This window comes from Mytilus galloprovincialis, chromosome 3, assembly GCF_965363235.1.
Source record: "Mytilus galloprovincialis chromosome 3, xbMytGall1.hap1.1, whole genome shotgun sequence".
Classification (NCBI taxonomy): Eukaryota; Metazoa; Mollusca; class Bivalvia; order Mytilida; family Mytilidae; genus Mytilus; species Mytilus galloprovincialis.
The window spans coordinates 57,969,891-57,991,228 of NC_134840.1; the positions used below are offsets into that span (position 1 = coordinate 57,969,891).

Here is a 21,338-nt window from a genome sequence, read left to right on the forward strand (position 1 = left end):
ACCACGACCAAAAACTGATTTTCCTCTGCCTCTTCCGTTAGTGTGGCATTTCGAAATGAATTGTTATAAAAAAGGCGGGAACACAAGATCATGTGTATCCGGGAGTTCAAACACCCTATAATTACACGTCCCTGACAGACCGAAAGCACCGATAATCGGCCTAGGTACGACCGGGACGCGTCTCAAATACAATCAAGGGACGTTTTAACCTTCGTAGCGTGCATTTCATCTACGTTAGCCAAACGCCAGATATATGCCAACATATGTTACTTGAACGCCCGATTAACGCTTATGTACAGTTCTCTTTCGCCATAAACACGCTTAATACTCGTTGTGCTAACGATACAGATATGATTGACAAGTTGAATGCGTTCGAAATTACTAGTGTATATAAATATATATTGGCAACATACATGGTTTTTTACCATGCCCGGTGTTCGTCGGTCACGGGGGGGGGGGTTACTTCCTATTATTGGGTATACGGGGATGTGCCAAAAATATGGGTCATAATTTTGCGAGATTTTATATAAAAATGACCCTCCTTTTTAATGACATCCTATATTAAAATGCATTTACGTTTGATAACTGTATATTGATTTGGGGTATGATCTACATATCATATATAAATATGCTATTAAGAATGTCAATTTATATATAAAAACTTAAGGGTAGCTGACCAGTATATTTATGAATTATGAGCAATGGGTCATATTTTAAATATTGTATATAAGTAAAGGTCATTCTTTCTTAAATATTTATATAACTAAAGGTACTGAATTTCAGTGAATGTTATATGAAAATTGGTACGTTTTTTGAGGCAAAAATGGCACACCCCTACCAAAAAAATATCGAAGTTACCCCCCCCCCCCCCCCCCCCCCCCGTGTCGTCGGTCGTGTACGCTGATGTGTGACGCCATTATTATGTAGACGAAACACGCGTCTGGCGTATCAAATTATAAGCCTGGTACCTTTGATAACTATTGAAACAGGGTCAAGTGCAATCAAGTCCCAGAAATGGAACATGAGTATGATTTAATCGGTTGGGATAATTTTGCCCAGTGTTTAGTTTTCGTTGTTTTGATTTGTGTACTATTGATTGTTTGTTTGTCTTTTCCTTTTTAGCCATTGTGTTGTCAGTTTATTTTGCGATTTTCGTTAGTTGCATGTTAACAAACTTAAACAAGCTCGCTGAAATTTTCTTTTTCTTTGAAACACTTTGCCGCTTAATAATATATAACAAAACTCTTGTCCTCTTTTAGTTAAGAATTTCCTCCAGACAGGGTTCGTGTATGTAAGCCTGGTTTTCTATGCAGTGCTTGGTAAACGTTTTTTGTCGTTTACAATTTTTGCCTAGGCGTTCTGATTAGCGTTTCTTAGAGTTCAGAATTGTATTGTCCCCTTTGTATCTTCCACCTCTTCGATAGTTGAATAGATGCTATCAAATCAATACATGTATACCCACGTCAACTCTCTGATTTTATACCCCATACAACGAATTTGTGAAGGGTATAATGTTTTTGACCCGTCCGTCAGTCCTGTTCTTGTCATCGCAACTCCTCTAAAACCACACAATATTTATTTTCTAGGAGTTACGCCCCTTTAAACTTATTTGCCCTAATAAACTACTGCAACAGTTTGTCATCGCAACTCCTATGAAACCACACAACAGAATTTCATGAAACTTTATATCGACAGGAAATTATGATTCAGGTCTACTGCCATAGTTTTGTGTACAGCTTTCAACAACGAGAAAACCCATATCTTATAGTTGGCTATAAAAGGCCTCGACATGAAAAATATGAAACTTGATTAAGAAAACAAAATCATAGCATAACAGTTTCCTTAAAACATATTTGACACGAACACGAACCAATGACAACCACAGACTCCTCGTTTGGGAGGATTAAGTAGACTTTCCTTTGTGTGGGTAATTTTTTGTATAAGATTTAGCCTAAAATTTCTAGTTTCCATTTTCTTTGACTGGTCATCAGCATTTATGTTAGATTAGAAAAAAAGGGATACACTCCAAAAGGTACATGTTCATGCACTCGGACATTTTTCAATATATATAGCGCTCAGTAGATCAACGTTCAACGTCAAAAAAATTGTCATGAATAGCCGTTAAATGTCGGAGATGTGATAAACCAGTTTTCGGAGTGCCAACAAGTCAGATGACAAGTCAGAAAAATTAGGAAATCTTAGGTAATCTAAAATAAACACAAAATATGTGTTAACTGTCATCTTTCCCACTACATAAACTCTTAACTATTATTTCAAAATTGCATTTAATCATTTGAAATCACCGGTCTAAGGAACCTTTATAGATAATTTGTCTATTCTTTGTATGTACATTTTGGCATATACAGTTATAAATAAATTCTAAAATTTGTTATCGGATTGATCGAATATAGGTGGTTGAATTATTGGATTGTAAAGTCTGAGCCTGTGCGAGGATTTAAAAAAAGTGTTAACTTAATTATAGAAACGGATAGATCTGATAATCCACCAGTAACTATGTGACAACTGTTTTTTAAAGAATAATCAAATAAATTATTATCATGTTTGATCAAAGAAAATCTCCAGTGCTTTTCGCATTCCACATTCCACAAAGTTGTCAACTTCTGTAACACTTGTTAGCATATTTCGATTCACCAAATGGGCCATGACCAATGAAGGTTATAACCTGCAACACAGCCAATCAACTTCTGAGATCATCAGAAACCATACGTTGATTAAATTGTGTATATACAAAGGGAAAAGAAAGGTATTTTTTTATCATTTTATTTTAGGGATGTGAGGGTATAAATAACAAAATCATTCCTTACACAGAAACAAAAACAAATCACGATTGAGTTTGCAAAATATTAGGCTATTAAGAAAAAAAATCATTTGTCTTTAAAATTTCCATATTTTGTTTTTCAGTTATAATGGCCCAGATTCTATAAGTAAGCCGACAATTCAAAGAAAGATATAAAACACATTGCACAATGATTGTCCCTTTGATTATTTTTACCTCTCTTTTGAAATAAACCTTGAAATTGCTGCTCCTGATGGCATATGTGCGTCAAGTCAAATCGAGAGAAAGCTCATAAACAAGTAAAACACACCCAAACGTGACCAAACATGCATTCAGTTGAAAGTCAGTTTAAAAGTATATTTTTCTCTAAGAGATATATCTAACAAATTGCTTATGAGCCTTACACACGAGTATAATTGTCTAATTCTAAAGCTACCTTGCTTAAGTATAAGCATAACAAACCAAACTAAAAGTTCTGTTGCATATAGCAAAGCAGGGGCGGGTCCAGGTAAGGGCGTAATGGGCGTAAAAAAAAAAAAAAAAAAAAAAAAAAAAAAACCTTATAATTTGCTAGTATTGTATTGAATGATGGCAATTTATCATATTCATTAATTAAACACATACTCTGATTTCTTTTTATACGGATTCCCCAATTTGATGGGTCATCATCAACCGTAAAATTTCGTTTCTCGGAGTCCGGCGTGTTCGACTCTGCGATTAGTATCCATTGTTGTTGATGTGATAAAGAATTCGCAAAGATGTTGATGTCAAAAACAAAACGTCAAAAGACCTTAAAATCGTATCAAGGTGTCTTGGACACCTTTTTTAAACAACCAAAACGGTAAGTAAATCAGTATAATACATGAATTTTGGTTGTTTTGTGTGACACTAACTTCGATTCCCCATAGCCATTCTAAATATACCGGGGGGGGGGGGGGGTATATTACTATATATACGATACTGGGTATATTCTGACAAAAGGGGTTGTATTTTCAGCTAAATTGTCTAAAATGGGGTTATTTTTTTACGCGTTGCCTTGGAAGGGGACTTAAACTCGGCATAAAAAATGTCACACCCTGACACTTTAACTATAAAATATACATGCTCCAAGTCAGGAACCGTTACATTAGTGCAATTCTCTATTATTTTATGTTTTTAAGCCAAAAAAGGTCCAAAAAAATTTTCGCCTCGCTTCGCTCGACGAAATGTTTTATTCTACGCCCCCCCTTTCAAATATCCTGGACACGCCCCTGCAAGGCCTCAATATCGCAACCCACGTCAATAATCAAAGTTACTTGTACAGCCCTTCAAAAATGCTGGAGTTCAATTAAACTAAAACAAACGTCTAGACTTAGGAGGAATAAATAGCGTTTTAACATTGTTGGTACTATATAAATATCATGGCCTTCAGGATTATAACAGGCATATAAATCAAAACTTAATATGTTGTCTATTCATATATCATCACGTTTATTTTAAAATGTTTAATTACAGCATTAACACGTGTGTTATCGTACGGTTACATGTTTGTAACCTTCATATTTTAATGACAGAGTAAAGTTTATGCGATGTGTGGCGTAATACAATTTAGGAAGTTGCAATATATCAAAAAGAATAGAATGTATGTTATCATAAAAAAGTTCTCGATTCGGCATTTCAGTTGGGTGTGCCGACCACCCCCGCATTTTAGGAGGTGATCGACATTTTTTAAACTTCCGGATTTTTTTTCAGTTCCGACCGTAAACATTTTAATTCGTACCGCGCCTAGCTGATTTGTTAATGTTAAAACTTTTGTAATCTACTGCTTCAGGGAAAACGGTACTATTTATTCTGCCATAGGCGACAATACTAACATTTTCTAAATTTACCAGTTTTTATAATAAAAACCTGGATAAAACAGTTATGTGTGGTGTTAGTACTTTATTACTGTATTTTAAAAATTTAAGCCAAATAGTATCATGACCAATTTCCAACGGAGCTTGTTTATGTTATCGATGCCCACCGTCATTTTGCACCAAATTTATTAAATTTTGGAAGCCTTTTCGAATAATTCTCTAGAAAATATTTCAATAGGTTTTAAAATTTATATTGTAAATTTATACACTGCAGTTATTCATAGATAAATAAAAAAATATATTGTACCCTTACATCCAATCACAGCGCTCCTAAGTTGACTTCCTTCACCTGTCTTGGGTACACAAAAGGCCAACCTAATGCTGGGAAAATGTAATACTACCGTTTTCCCTTCATAGGCTTACATGCAAAACAGCTGATCACTGAAAATAAAATATATGCTACATAGAAAAAAAAATTCATGTTCATATCAGGTATGTACTAATGTAAAATTTTGATTTAATCGAGAGAAAAAAGTGGATCATGCCATTAAGAATAAAAAGTTATGTAACCCTGAAGTCAAAACTATTTTTTTGTACTTTCTGTTTGCTGCTTTTACTAGTACACACCACTTCCAGTAAACATGATATCCTTCCACTTTCCTGGATTGATATCCCCGAAAAGATGCAATATTTTTTTTTAAATATATATATATATATATATATATATATATATATATATATATATATATATATATATATATATATATATATATATATATATGTATGTTTCAATTCAGAAAAATCAAACAAAATGGATTATTTTGTTTCCCTCCATGTTTTTACATGCATCGGAAACTGGTACCTTAATTTAATTTTATCATATATATATATCACATAAATGAACCGATAATAATACTGCCAGTAGTTGTGATCAGGGTTTTGAATCGTTTTGATGGAACCCTTAAGAAAAAAAAAACATTAATCGATTAGGTTCTGAAGGGCGACTTACTTGATTGCAGGATGTTATAAAGTTTAAAAAAACATCCACATAATTCGACCACTCCTATGGTGATCAGTGTATTGCTGTTTTCAGTTTCAGCGTATTACAGTTGTCAAAAATAAAATTGCTGATGCTCTCTCTTCCATCAGTTGATACAACCGTAAAATGTCGTATAAAAATACAGTTGAAACTAAACCGGTTATGCATGCATCAACCGTAATGTGAACTCACAGTCAATAATACATTCATAATTGATAAAGATTTAGACTGGACGACTATATTGTTATCAAAATATACAAGACCGCTAGTGAGTTGATACACAGACACATTGCAAGATGTTTGTTTTGTTTTTGAGAAAGATCTGTATGAAGTCTGCTTCGAGTGAAAACGAAAACAAGAAGTGCATCATATCAGCCAAGCAAACTCAACAAATATATATTCTCCGTCAATAAGTCCAACATTTTTATGATTTCAGTTTCGCTGTACTTTTTATTGGATTTTGTGTGCTTTTTCACAATGTCAAATTTTGCATAACCTTTAACAAGATATTTATATCTTCCTTTCCTTAAAGTACAGTCAAGACTGACACTTTCAGACATAAACCTTATGTCGTGTAGTGAGGCCATTTGCTCATCTATATATGACATTCTTCATATATATATGAAACGCGAATTTCAAAATGATTAATCCTTGTCCTACTTGTAAAAGGAGTGCGTAGATCATTCTGATTGCAATTAATGCATTAACTAACAACACTTAAAGTAGACTTTGTGCATTTTAGTTATGAGGAGAGGAAAATTTGATAGTTGTTGGGGATGGATAATAGTTGCAGCCGCTGCATTAAACAGAATAATAAAATATGGTATATCACACTCAGCTGGTGTGGTTTATATTGTCATCCTGGAAGTTTTTAACGAAGGGAGCGGAATAGCATCATAGATATCTTCTCTCATCACTGCCGTTATATTTTTTACTTGTTAGTATTTGTCAAAACACTTTTCTCTCATTTTATGCATTCATTAAACCTTGGAATAAACATATAACTAAGTTCTTTCTACCATTTTCCTAAATCAAATATGGCCTTCAAAAATTTTGTGACCAGGCTAACCGAATCACCGGTGTCAATCAGATATGTATTATAAAAGGTCTACTCTAAATATTCTCGCTTTATCATCAATTTTGCAAATTTATTAAACTTATGTTATCAATATGAACTCAAAAAGTTAAATCTATACTAGAAGGTTTGCTTCACACATTTTGTTTTCTTGATAATGTCACAGATGAACTATATAAACTTTGGGTATATGACATGTGAAACGGTTTCATCTTTTCAATAGTCAACTTCCCTCTGTCTGGAAGACACGTACCATCTGCTTCATGATATAGTGTTAATAAAGAGATCTTCAATTATACATACGCGCGTGAGTTTATGTAATTGAACTCTCTTTATTAACGAATGTTCTTCTTTCATTGTTGAAGGCTGTTATAGTTGTCAATTTCTGTGTCATTTGGTCTTTTGTGAAGAGTTGTCTCATTGGCAACCACACCACATCTTATTTTTATTTCAAAAAAAGAGGCAAAAGCACCAACTGTTACTTTAACTAATCAGTAAAAACGAAAAACGTTTAATAGCCGTATGTTTAAATTTAAAGACTATTTAAACTATATATTGGTTGTGTTTGCATTTTGTATTACAATTCTGTATATTGGTAACACAAATATTGATTTAAATTTAAGCGACATATGAAGCTCTCTCCATTAAATAAAAAAAAACTTCCATCATCAAGCAATTTGTGTTTTTCCATATCTTTTTTCCTTTGTTTTAATTTCAATATTGACATTATTTTCCTTTACAAAACTTAACACGCACGATTCATCTCTAGCCAAGGAGTTAAATTGAAGTTTATATGAATACGGATTCAATGAGTTCAAATTATTCACTAGCAAGTAAATAATTCATCACCATGTTTCTTGGCTTAATATTTTGACAAAATTGAAACATACTGGCTGCTAAAAGCGAGTCACTTTCATCAATGATTGAACAACATAAAAATCATGTTTTATATTTGTTAGATATCTTGTAGCTAGTGCCCCTTTAATAAATTGGACTATGTAACATGTTTATTGTTTGATAGAATAAGACACTAAATTCATCAAAAAACAAATTGGACAAACAATTAGCATGAAAGATAAGTTTTATTTTTAGAAAAAAAAAATATCTTAACTACAATATTTATAGATTTAAAGTAGTTTATTTACATTATGTATATGATTGCTTGGAAAAATTTAATACTTAACAAAGTAAGAAAGTACATATTATCTTATTCATGAAAAATAAAAATTGTACACATTGTATAAAATAAAATTGGAATTAAATCAACAAAATTAATTAAGGTTCTATATGCTATTTGATTTCCAGGTATACGTATAACAAAATAGAATGTACACTAAAATTTTCCTCTACCCGCGTAAATCCACGATAATAAAAATCCTACAAATAATATTGAATCCATAGTAGTACATAGAGAGTATACAAATTAGTAATTTAATATGATATTCTTGATGGTGTGAAAATGTGGTAATTTATTTGTTCGCTAGGTCTGGTTAACATTTATACTTATTATGCATCATGGGGTATTTAAAGGCTTATATTTAAATAATGCAATAATAATAATAAAAAACTTGTTCAAACACCTCAAAGAAAGTTCGGTTTCATGTTTGTAATTTACTCATTGACATACTAGACTGAAAAAAGTAAAATCACAAAAATACTGAACTCAGAGGAAAATCAATTCGGAAAGTCCATAATCACATGGCAAAATCAAATAACAAAACGCATCAAAAACAAATGGACAAGAACTGTCATATTCCTGACTTGTTACAAGCATTTTCAAATGTAGAAAATGGTGGATTGAACCTGGTTTTATAGCTAGCTAAACCTCTCACTTGTATGACAGTCGTATCACATTCCATTATATTGTCACCGATGCGTGAACGAAACAACAACAGACACAGTAGTTCAAAATGTCAAAAATAGGGGTGCCTCCAAAGTTCTTGTGGACGTTTTATTATTTAAATTGTCCTATGACCTTATCGCCGTCAATTATTCTGCAGTAATAACAAGTATTTTCCCATTTTAAATTAAGATTTGACTGGATGAAAGCTTATGTTCAAATTTAAACGAGAAGAAAACTTGACAAGATTGCAAATATATATTAATCAAATTATCCAGAAAATCATGTATGATGAGTTTATTTACGAACGATTATTTTTGGAAGGATTATGAGAAGACTTAACTTTGATGAATGACGGAACTGCTCATTCGCAAACTTGGAAAACACTGATAGTATCATGTATTTGTTTCTTGATCCACTTCGGAAAAAAATCGCGTCTAGAAAACCTACGTATCTGTTTCAAATTTCAGATTCCCTTCTACAGAATGGGGTAAGGAACGGCTCTTATCTTTAACGTAAGGGTCATTCTTTGTTTTTATGATATTTGAAAATAATTTTGCTGATAAAACCAATGTTAGTTCGAATATCACCATGATAAATACAGACAACAGAAGTATACCAGTGTTCAAAAGTTGTAAATTGATTGAGAGAAAACTAAATTAAAACGCCAACATACATAAAAACAAACTATTTGATAATAACTGCCATATTCCCAATTTAGTACAGAAAATTTTAGGAAACAAATATATATTGGAAGGTATCAGGGTATTCCTCGACACGATAGAACTTGTCCCAGATGTTTAAGTTCTGAAGTTGAAGATGAGTTACATTTTCTTCTTAATTGTCCCTCATTAAATAATGAGAGAAGTAAATTAATACTTTGTGCTAGGAAATATTGTGTGCTAATTTTGATATGTTGACAATTAAAGACCAGTTTATTTGGTTAATGAGTAATGGGAACAAGGATATCTTGTATGAAATGTGTGTTTTTATAAAACAAAATGAAAAATACTCATGATTCATACCGTTGTTTGTGTTTGTTTTGTGTATTCTCTTTGTTCTCTTAGAACATTGGGACAGGGTGTACTAGAGGCTGCATCCAAATTAAAATATTTTTACACAGAAATTTTACACAATATTTTACTATGTCCTTTAAGCACCTGCCCTTGGTGGCTCCTGCATTTGGATAACTATAAATTAATCTTATTTGTGTGCTTCAACCACAAGGTGGACTCTAATATAGTAATTTTTTAAGTATTAGTTTATGCTTGTGTTGTAAAATATTTAAAATTTTCAGATTTCTGTGAAGAGGCTTTCAAGAGTGTCCTATAAGCACCTGCCCTTGGTGACTCCTGCATATGAACAACAATACTATTTGCTCATATACATCACCCACGAGGAAGGACTTAACTCGAAGTTTTTTTGTTTGTTTTTTTTTTTTCTATAATGGATGTGATGCTGTTTCTGATGCAATGTCAATAATCACTTAATATAGAGGTTTTGACTATATGTGACTACATGTATTATTGACTCAATTTATATTTCCATTTTTATTTTTGATTATTGTCTATTGCAATTGTGTGATAAAAAATTAATGTACTGATTATGCCTGTAATGGGTCCACTATTGGAAATAAAATATGTCTTATATAGTTTTTTTTCAGTATACACAAACTTAATGCGACATTATGTCATTTTTTTAAAAATAATATCTAACATGTCCAGAATCTTCTTATAATATTTCGTGACCTCTCTTAAAGCTAGACATCTTAGATCGTTCACTGTAATAGACATATAAGTCAAGGTTAACCAACGATGTGGCCTCAGTCTATTTAATTTTGTGTAAAAGTACAATTCAATTACACGAAACACCTTAACAGGAAAAAATGTTATATCTGTGATTTATTGAGGAGGCTAAGGATCTGACATAACGTGGTCTATCTTATAGCTAGGACATCTAAGTTCATTAACCCGACTTACTTTGTTAATTTTCGGTAAACCAATCATTTGATCTCAGCCTATTTATTTACCTTTCTTATGGAACACGCTTCGTAAATCGGCAGCTGAAATAATCGAGTAACCAATCATAATTGATTATTCGACTTTGTTCTTTAAAGTTTTATCTGGATTATTGACTGAATTTTGTTTTCAATTGGAATAAATTTAAAATTTGTCTTTAACTGTTGAAATTATTACTGGAATTGAATGGGGTTCAAAATCCCTTCTTCCAGTTAAAAGTATTTGAGTACTCATGGATACATCACCAACAACCTACCTATCAATTGCTTTAGATTTGGATTTTGTATATATAAATTCACTAATATATTATGTAATACATCGTTTGTATACTGTAAAATATTGGTCACAAGGTTAGGACGAGTTGAAAGATCACGTTTGGAATAACACTTGAAGACATGATTCGATTCTGTTTCAGCTTGTTTTTACTTCTTTTTGTTACCATTGATGTTTTGCAATAACAATGGATCACATGGAGACCATGGAGTTGAATAGTGTAAACTTTCCAATAAGAACTGTATCGTTAATTGTATAGTCTTCGTTGTGGGTTGATGCTACTGTTGATGGAGGTTTCCTCCTCGATGGTAAATGTATCACCGACCACGTAGTCATAGTCATAACTTTTGTGTTGGCAACTATTTGGGGGACGATCATTTGATATTATGGGGGGAGGGGCAGGAGGATTTTGAAAATAAATAACTCAGCCCTGATAATCCAAAACATAATTGGTTTGTTCTGTGGTAGTTTGAAAATAAATTACTTGACTTGCAATGTATTGAAAATAAATAACTCAGCATGAGGATCCAAAATTCCAAACAGTTTTGCCATTATACGGCTAAGGTAATCTATGCCTGGGATACTAGTAAGAAAATTCTTAGTTTTTTTAAAAATTCAAATTTTTGTAAACAGGAATTTTTTAATTTATAATTTATATTTATTTAAAAGACAAATTGAAAGAGTTGGTATTGCTTTGCTACGTCAAAAAGAATGGCCAACGTAGATACAAGTATCTTGTCTTAGGGAGGGATAAATCCTACTTTGTAAAGGATCACTCTGATTCGAACAAAAAATTCTCTGAAACGGATATTATCAAGATGCTTGATTTCTTGATTGACAACATATTTGTTACGTTCGGAGGACGTGTTTTTCAACAGACTGTCGGCATTCCAATGGGAACAAACTGTGACCCTCTACTTGCCGACTTGTTTCTTTATTATTATGAGGCTGACTTCATGCAGGAACTTCTTAGGAAGAAAGATAAGATGTTAGCAATATCCTTTAACTCTACTTTTCGCTATATAGATGATGTTCTTTCACTAAATAATTTAAAATTTGGTGACTATGTGGAACGCATCTATCCAATCGAACTAGAGATAAGGGATACTACAGATACAGTTAAGTCGGCCTCATATCTTGACTTACATCTAGAAATTGACAATGAGGGTCGGTTGAAAACAAAACTTTACGACAAAAGAGATGATTTCAGCTTTCCAATTGTGAACTTCCATTTCTAAGTAGCAATATTCCAGCAGCACCTGCATACGGGGTATATATCTCCCAATTGATACGATATTCCCGTGCTTGCATTTCCTATCATGATTTTCATGATAGAGGGTTGCTGCTCACAAGGAAGCTATTAAACCAAGAGTTCCAAATGGTGAAGTTGAAATCATCCCTTCGTAAATTTTACGGACGCCATCACGAGTTGGTTGACCGTTATTGAATAACCGTTTCACAAATGATATCGTAAATATTCCTTACGTCGTAACTACAATCCCCTTCCCTTTCATGAATGTGACCTACCGAATTAGACTATTTACCGGATTTGTTATCACATAAGCAACACGACGGGTGCCGCATGTGGAGCAGGATCTGCTTACCCTTCCGGAGCACCTGAGATCACCCCTAGTTTTTTGGTGGGGTTCGTGTTGTTTATTCTCAAGTTTTCTATATTGTGTCGTGTGTGCTGTTGTTTGTTTGTCTCTTCATTTTTAGCCATTGTCAGTTTGTTTTAGATTTATGAGTTTGACTGTCCCTTTGGTATCTTTCCTCCCTCTTTTATAAAAATGACCACATAATTGATATTCAAGTACTTACTACTGGGCCGGTGTTCCCCCTCAGGGATGAAACGTCCACCGTCAATGGCATCGACCCAGTGGTGTAAATAGTTATTAAAGGTACCAGGAATATAATTTGGTACGCCAGACGCGCCGAAAACTGATGAAAATCTTAACGGAAAGTCACTAAGTAAACAACTTTTAAATGGCAAAATTGTCAACATCAAACGAATAATGACCATTGTTGGGTTATAAGGAAGTTCTTAATTTGATTTGTTTTATCATTTGATGTTGCAATTCGATAAGGGACTTTCCGTTTTGAATTTTCCTTGGAGTACATGCTATCATGTTTTTTTTTGTTTTTTTGTTTTTTTTATTTTCGCATGAAATTACCATGTGTCAGTGTTTTGTAGGTGAATATATATTTTTTTCAAATAACTATTGACGAGGTTAAAAATAAAAAAAAGATCTCTCCGCTCAAATTGATATCAGCTCTCATGTTGATTTAACTTTGTTAACAGATATCCAATTGTTTATTAATAAAATGTATATTTACAGGCGTAGGATGCGGGCTTGAATTTATGCCAGGACGTGTTGCAGTGGCTAAATACTTCACAAACCATCGACACCTAGCATTGGCGATAGCATCTTCTGGTGGTGGAATTGGTAGTTTTGCATTCCCACCATTTATTCAAATATTAAATGAATATTATGCATGGCGTGGTATGTTTTTGATTCTTTGTGGAATAACTCTTAATGTATGTGTGTTTTGATTAGTACTCCACCCATTGGCAAAGAAGGTCAGCCAGGAGAAAGTCATCAAAAATTGAAAGAAAATACAAAAATCTGAAAACCAAAACGTTGAATGAAGAAAGAGTTAGATTCCTCGATAGACATTTTTATTTGAAAATTCTATCGTTTTACATCCTTATGTCCAATGGTTTTATGTATCAATTCGGGCCATCTATTATCCTATGTCACCATCAAGATTATGCTGTTTATCATCTAGGAGTTACTCCGCAAAATGCCGCAATATTATATACAATTTCCGGTGTTATGGTTCTTTTTTCAAACTTCTAGTGTACAATTTGGAGTTTAGTATCGCGTTTATTATCACTGAACTAGTATATATATTTGTTTATGGCCAGCTGAAGGACGCCTCCGGGTGCGGGAATTTCTCGCTGTATTGAAGACCTGTTGGTGACCTTCTGCTGTTGTCTTCTCAATGGTCTGGTTGTTGTCTCCTTGACACATTCCCCATTTCCATTCTCAATTTTATTCTACATGATGTTTTTGCAAATATGAGCCATGTCAAAATATCTAGACCAATTTATCATATATTTTCTTCTATGCATTAGATGGGATAGCAAAAATATGTTTGACTATAAATTCTCGCTACGGAATATACTTTTACAGTGCGATATTTAGAATGAGTTATGCGGCATGTGGAGGCTCCCTTATCCCAGCTATAATCATTGACATTTCTGGCGTACAAACATTTGGTGTTACATATGGAATTGTGCTTCTGGGTTTAGCATTTGGACAGTTAACTGGTGCGCCTGTAGCAGTACCCTGGTACGTTTTGTTTCTAAATGCACTTTAATTAATTTAAGAAAAAAGAAGTTGTAGGTGTGTCGAAGAGGGACAAAAGATACCAGAAGTCAAACTCATAGATTGAAAATAAACTGGCGATGCCATGACTAAAAATAAACAGACAAATAATAGTACAGAAGACACAACATAGAGATCTAAAGACTAAGCAACACGAACCTCACCCAAAAGTGGGGATGATCTCAGGTGCTACGGAAGTGTCAACAGATCCTGCTTCACATGTGTTTATTTCACCTCCCTCTGTTGGCGAGGCACTCAATACAAAAAAGGATACTTGTATAAACTACTTAAGCATACATGACGCGTCGTTAAACAGTTCAGAAGCGTAGGCTTACACGTGATATACATGAACAAAAGAACGTTAAAAGTAGCAGAGAAAATGACTATCTTCATAGTTGACATAGCCTTTTAATCAATATCAAACGGGGCTATATTAAATTACCTTATTAAAGTATTACAGAATAAAAACTACTATTTGAACAAAACTATGAAAATATAATTATACACTCGTTATAAAAATGCTGTTTCTAGGGCGTTTACAAATGTATTATACCGTATTGAAGAATGCAACTAGTTGAAGCAAGCTTAAATATACTACTTTTGTTTTTGTTTCAACATATGATACTGCCTTCATCCTTGCTGGATCTATGATGATAGCAAGTGCCTTAATAATGATATATCCTCTGAAAACTGATCTCAATCTTTCAAAACGAAATAAACAAAACGAAAATTATATTATATATATATATACTAAATAAATAAATGATTTGGAAAATACGTAGAAGGTATAAAAAGTCATGAGATTTCCGAATGCAATTAGGATCTATCCGGGCACTCTGGTTCAAAACCTTGGTTCCATCCGGGTCTTTTGGTTTTGAACCTTGGTATATCCGGGTTTTATGGTTGGAAACCATGGTTCCTGGTTCAACATCCGGGTTGTTTGGTTATAGCAACCCAACTTATTGGTTCTATCCGAGTTCTTTTCGAATGTTCCCGTTGAACTTTGAGAAGATATCCGCAAGTATCCGAATAAAAAAGTGGATCAAAGACGCTTTACTTGTTTTAATTCATTATACATTTCAGCATCGCCGGAAAATGAAGCTGTAAGGTAAATATCTTCTCATTTTATTTATTTTGACATTGGAAACTGAACAAAAATATAGAATCGTATATAGTTACATCAACCATCAATCTAAATATACAGTATATCGAACAATCTTTTCTATTTATATATATATATCAAGGTACTTAACCCTCTTGCTGCCGACCGTTTTTCAAGATTGCATTTCATATGCCGGAAAATTTCGACGTCCGTGACGTTACATGCCAAACAACGACGTCATTCGATATATGACGTCACGACATAATGACCGTTACATTGGGACACATTGGAGAAAAACATAACACTGTTTAATCTTCGGTCTTTTAATTGAAAGAGATACACTACAGCATTGACGAGAAGCTTGCATAGATTTAACCATGGACATATGTGTCCCTTCGGCAGCAAGAGGGTTAATATAATGGAAATAACTTGTTATTGTTTATATGTATGTACGAAGATTCCTCCGTGAACGGAACACCCATTTTACCTAATGATTATTGTAACACAAAAGTATTCTATCTTCATCGCAACAGTTAAGGGCAAAAATCCCCAGTTGATGTTTCCTTAAAATGTTGACTCAAAGTCAGTTTTGATATGTACATTTCTCTTTTCCTTATTTTGTTTTTAGTAATAATGGCCCAGTGGTTAAAACAATAATATGCCAGTACATTCATTACAGCTAGCGTGAATGTCTACCGCCCACGACAAGCAACATAAAGACGCCAAGTTCTATTTTTTTTATTATGTACTTTCTATCAATGCTAACAAAGTTTCAAGCTTTTTCAATGGATTATATTTGCAAGTTTGGTTACCTCTAAACCTAATAGAAGTCATAAGTTCATATTATTTTTTTATTATTTATTTTGAATCTGATTTTGGAATTTATTATTATTAGTTATTTAAAATAGTCTGGTCAGCAATTATATTGACTCTGAACAAGTCATAGTTCAAGAAAGATGAATAGCATCTGAATTGTGTCAGAATTATATTTAGTTTCCTCGGTCCATATAAATAGTGCATCTTTATTTTCAGTATTTACCCTTTTTAATTGGATTTTAAACTTTGAGATAGAGTTTGATTTTCGAAGGGACAAATCGGTATGATTCCATGGTCTAATAAATTCTTTAGTAATGGATAATCTACAAAAAGGAACTGTGATATCATTGCCATTTCTCAAGGGATATACAGTTGTGCCCTGTACACTAGGTGGAACAAGATTGCATAGAAATTCCGGAGCGTGTTTATATTTATAGATTATCGTTGATCATCTCAACGAGATTGGTTTTCTTGCAATTTTACCTATGACGTCAATTTCATGTTAATTTTGTTAGCAACGCCACGTGGCCTCCTTAGTTTCTAGCATAATTTTTCCATCTCAAGCGAGAAGCATGATATGAAAATTATCACAAAAAAAGATCAAAAGAAAAATGCACAAAATAGCGATAATGAATGTTATAAAACATTTGTAATTTTCGTCTTTTCCTACTGTCAGCTAAAGTTTCCCACTCAACTTCCTCATACAGATTTTCAGATTTTGTAAATTTAGGCAAACCAGTAACTATTCTAGTAGCCTGTAGCCGCAGACTTTCCAGTTTATTAGCATATCCTATCCCACAATTATCCCAGACCTCAGTTGCATATTCAAAAATTGGTCTTATAAATACTATTTGAGTTTTTCTAAGTTTTTCCTACAAATTTGATACTTGAGTGTTCTCAGTATATTTGAATGTTTCGTAACACTAATAATCAGACTGTCTATATGGCTATTCCACAGAGCATCAGAGCAAAACGTTACCACAAGGTGTTTGTGACATTTTATAGTAGGGATTTTTTTTTATCATTTAAGCAGAATTTTAGATATGGTGCGTCATTATTTGAAAAAAAATCATTATTTCTGTTTTGTCTGGATTAAAAGACATAAGCCACCTTCTTGACCATTCGTTCAGCTATTCGATGTCACGATCAATAACATTTTTATATGTTCTTCGTCGTGCCCCGAGTAATGAAACGAAGTGTCATTCGCATAGAGTCTGGTCAGAGATGTGATTTTATCTGCAATGTCTTTTATATAAATTATGAATGACTGCAAAATGAGAATGATGATTTATTAATCACAACTTTTTGTTTCCTGTCACAGAGATAACTCTCAAACCGGTTAAGTAAATTACCATGTATACCGTAAGCTTTCATTTTATGCAAGCGCCCTCTATGCCAAACCTTGTCAAAAGCTCTTGCAAAATCGTTAAAGACAAAATAATTTATTTCCTTCTTTTCTAGTGAGTTAAGAATACAATTATACATTTCTAGTAGCTGATGTACAGTTGAGTATTTGGCAAAAATCCAGACTGATATTCATAATTTAGCTTATTCATATGTTATGATTATATACATGTTTAAAAACAATTCGTTCCGTGATTTTACCTAGTACACAGCTCATTAAAGAGATTGGTCTATAGTTTAAAGGTAATGACGAATCACCTTTTTTAAAATAGCAATAATATTTGCAATCTTCCAGCTAGAATAATACTTACATTGTTCAATAGGTTAAAATCAAAACTTAAAAATAAGTATCGCGATAGTTATGAAAACTAACGGCTTAATTACAAAAAGTAAGCCGATACTTGTTTATCGATGAAAATACATTTTGTATCGGCTTACTTTTAAAAAGAAGTCATTACCTTCCAGCCGTATCTCGATAAATTATTAAAAGTAAGCCGATAGAAAGATTTAAAACACATTGCTGTTTGATTGTCCGTTTGATGTCTTATACTTCTCTTTTAAATTTAATCTTGAAATTACTGCTTCTGATTGGCATATTTGCGTCAAGTCAAACCGAGAAGAAAACGCACATTCATACTTGACCAAACATGCATTCAGTTGAAAGTCAGTTTTAACGTGGTTTTTATTTCCAAAAACTTTGTCTAGCAAATTGCTTATTAGTCTTACACACGAGTAATAATTGTATAATTCTTAAGTTACTTTGATTAAATATCAGCATAAAACACGAAAACTAAATGTTCTGTTGCATGTTACAAAGCCATAATATTATAACCCTCGTCTTAAATCAAAGTTACATGTACAAAACTTCAAAAATGCCGGAGTTCAATTTAACGAAGACAACCGTCTATATTTAGATGGTATACTACTGTTGATACCTTATAAATCTCATAGCCTTCATGATTATATCATATATATAAATTAAAGCTTGATACGTTGTCTGTTTAATTAAGGTCTTTCCTCTACGCGAGGACAGACCGTATTGTACTTGATATTTCAATGAGACACTAGACTTTATTTTGATGTGAGCCGTCATAAACTTTATGATGAACATTGCAATTTATCAAGTTGAAGGAAATTTACGAAATGTTTTTTAATATTTCATATATATAACATGAGTGAACCGATAATAGATATTTTTGTGATCTTTGTTTTAGATCTTGTTTCTTTATTTCAAACACACAAAGATTAGTGGGTAGGGTAAAACTTTAACAATACATAACATTTGTGTTATTATTTCTTACACTTTTAACAAACTTTATTATGTAGGACGTTGTTGGCAATCCTTAACGTTTTTTTGGGAACCCTTTTGAAAATATATCCCAGAATCAATTAGAACTGGTTTTGAAAGACTTTGTTTAGGAGGATATACTGATAAATTTAGGCAACAGAGGTTGACGTTGAAATTATCATTAATCGATAATAAATGGTAAAGAAACTAAAACTAAGGAATGTGCACGAACTTCAAAAGAAAAACAGACCAGCTGCTTCGACAAGGTATGCACCTCCTGCTATACATGCATTATTCGCCATGCGAATTATCTACTGATCAGGATCGAGCTTCGGAGGCATAGTTACAAGCAACCACCAACTATTCTTATCATATTTTTACATGAGTGATAATGACTTAAAACCTATGGCCACTTTGTCAGGAGTATAACATGACCAAAGTATTTGAACTTTAACCAATTACAAGATTGATATGGTCTTCAATTTTGCCAAGATTACCTTGTTGGAACATAAGCATTACACCTAACATCATGACAGCAGTTACAAAGCATCTTGTCGAAATCAATTTTATTTTGAACCAGTAGTCCATAGCTTCCACTATAAAGTACATTATCTTTTGATGTTGATGTAACTGTGTCCTAAAACTATTACAATGTCATTATTTAATTGCATTGTTTCGACTACAATCGCACGCCAATCTTTATCATAAAGAACAGTTGATTGGATAAAAGTGATGGATTACCACGCCTATATTAAACTGAGGTCCTATGAACTTAGCCTGGCGTCCTGATCCTTATCTAATACTTCGTCTACTGTCGAGCAGTGGACCAGGAATCCAGGCTACTATGAACTGACTTCAGTTAGCTGTCAATATGAGGGAAAATATTTCAGATATATTTAGACATTTAGTTGGAACCATTATTCGATATTTGAAAAAATATATATATATTGATATCTCTAATTATTTCAGTATTAAAAGTGTTGAGTAACGAACATAAATTGTAGATTAAGTTTGGGAAGTCGTATACACCCCCTTTTTGTAGTCATTCCACATAAAGAACTACAAAAATTCTGCAGTTTTTGTGATTTTATGAGAATTGCAAATATTTAACAAATTCAAATTCTCAAATGTTCCTCAACATTGCGTGCTGAACAGAGTGAGAGAGGGGTAGGAGAGGTGTCATCTCGAATTTCCGAGAGAAAGACAAAAAAAGCTGAATACCGAAATTCCGAAAATAAAAAAGCATTTTATGCCGAATACCGAAAAATTAATTGATTCCCGAGTCCCAATAAGTGTAAATCCGGAATTCACACAAAAATATAGGCCCAGCCCGACGTCCCGAAAAGATCTGTTCAGAAGTTCAGTTTATATTAATTTTTAGAGATTAAAATTAAAAAAAACTTTTTACACAAATTCGTCGTTAATATAGTATAGTCTGCATTTTGCTAAAAAAAAAAGTAGCAAATGAAATACATACAATATCGTATGTTATAGGTCACCACGGACTGTCTTACTTTATAGGGATGTTAACGCGGCACAACAAAGATAAGATATATATTAACCAGACATTTACCCATAGTACCACATAACTTAAATTAACCTGAATTCATTCACCTCTTATCCTGTCGACTTTAAAGCTCGTCAGATTGTTCCACAGAAGAGAACTTGATAAACTTTGAAATTTAAACTACGGAACGAAGATTTTGGAAGTACTTTGTAGTGATAAGTTCATCAACAAAGACATTTTAAAAATAAGACGCCACGATCGAAACTAGCTCTAGCTCACAATAAAGAAAATGTGAACCGTCTTAAAGCAAGAAGGTCTCCTCGTGTACCCTAAGTTTTGTTTTGTGGACATATGTTGCTGATGGATAATGATGCACCGATTTACAACGCTAAGTTGCCGATAAAGTTTTAGAATTGTGCTGGTTCAAATCGCACATTATTATTTGTATTTAAAGCATATATGTGAGCTCTCTGTTGTAATAAGCCGTATAACCTATGTCATGTTTAACAAATTTTTAGAATGATGCAAGTGTCTTAACTGATGTTCGGTTTGACTTTTTTATTGTATAAATTTCAAGATTCAGTAAAAGTTTAATCTAAGAAGACTTAAAGATGATTCATTTAACATCAGAATCTGACTGACGAAGGATATCTGTTATCCGAAATATTTCTAAATAATTACATTTATAGTTACCCTTTTTTGTATTTGGAGTTGTTGTGTACACTTTTTTAGGCGTTTATATATGTAGGATCCTTTATTATAGATAATTCAGCTGATCTGTAACAATAACATCTTCATGCCTTATATATCATGTACTGTAGTACGCCGCTAGATTAAAACTGACGTGGAAAGGTAACACATGGCCAGCGAAAGCTCTTTTTTTGAGAGCCCAGGTGGTCGTGTGGTCTAGCGGGACGGCTGCAGTGCAGGCGATTTGGTGTCACGATATCAC

At 33.1% G+C, this 21,338-nt stretch overlaps 1 pseudogene; it reads left to right on the forward strand.

Moving 5' to 3' along the window:
• Positions 1 to 6,415: 6,415 nt before the first annotated feature.
• On the forward strand, positions 6,416 to 13,488 carry LOC143066741 (monocarboxylate transporter 12-like; annotated as a pseudogene).
• The last annotated feature ends 7,850 nt before the right edge of the window (positions 13,489 to 21,338 follow it).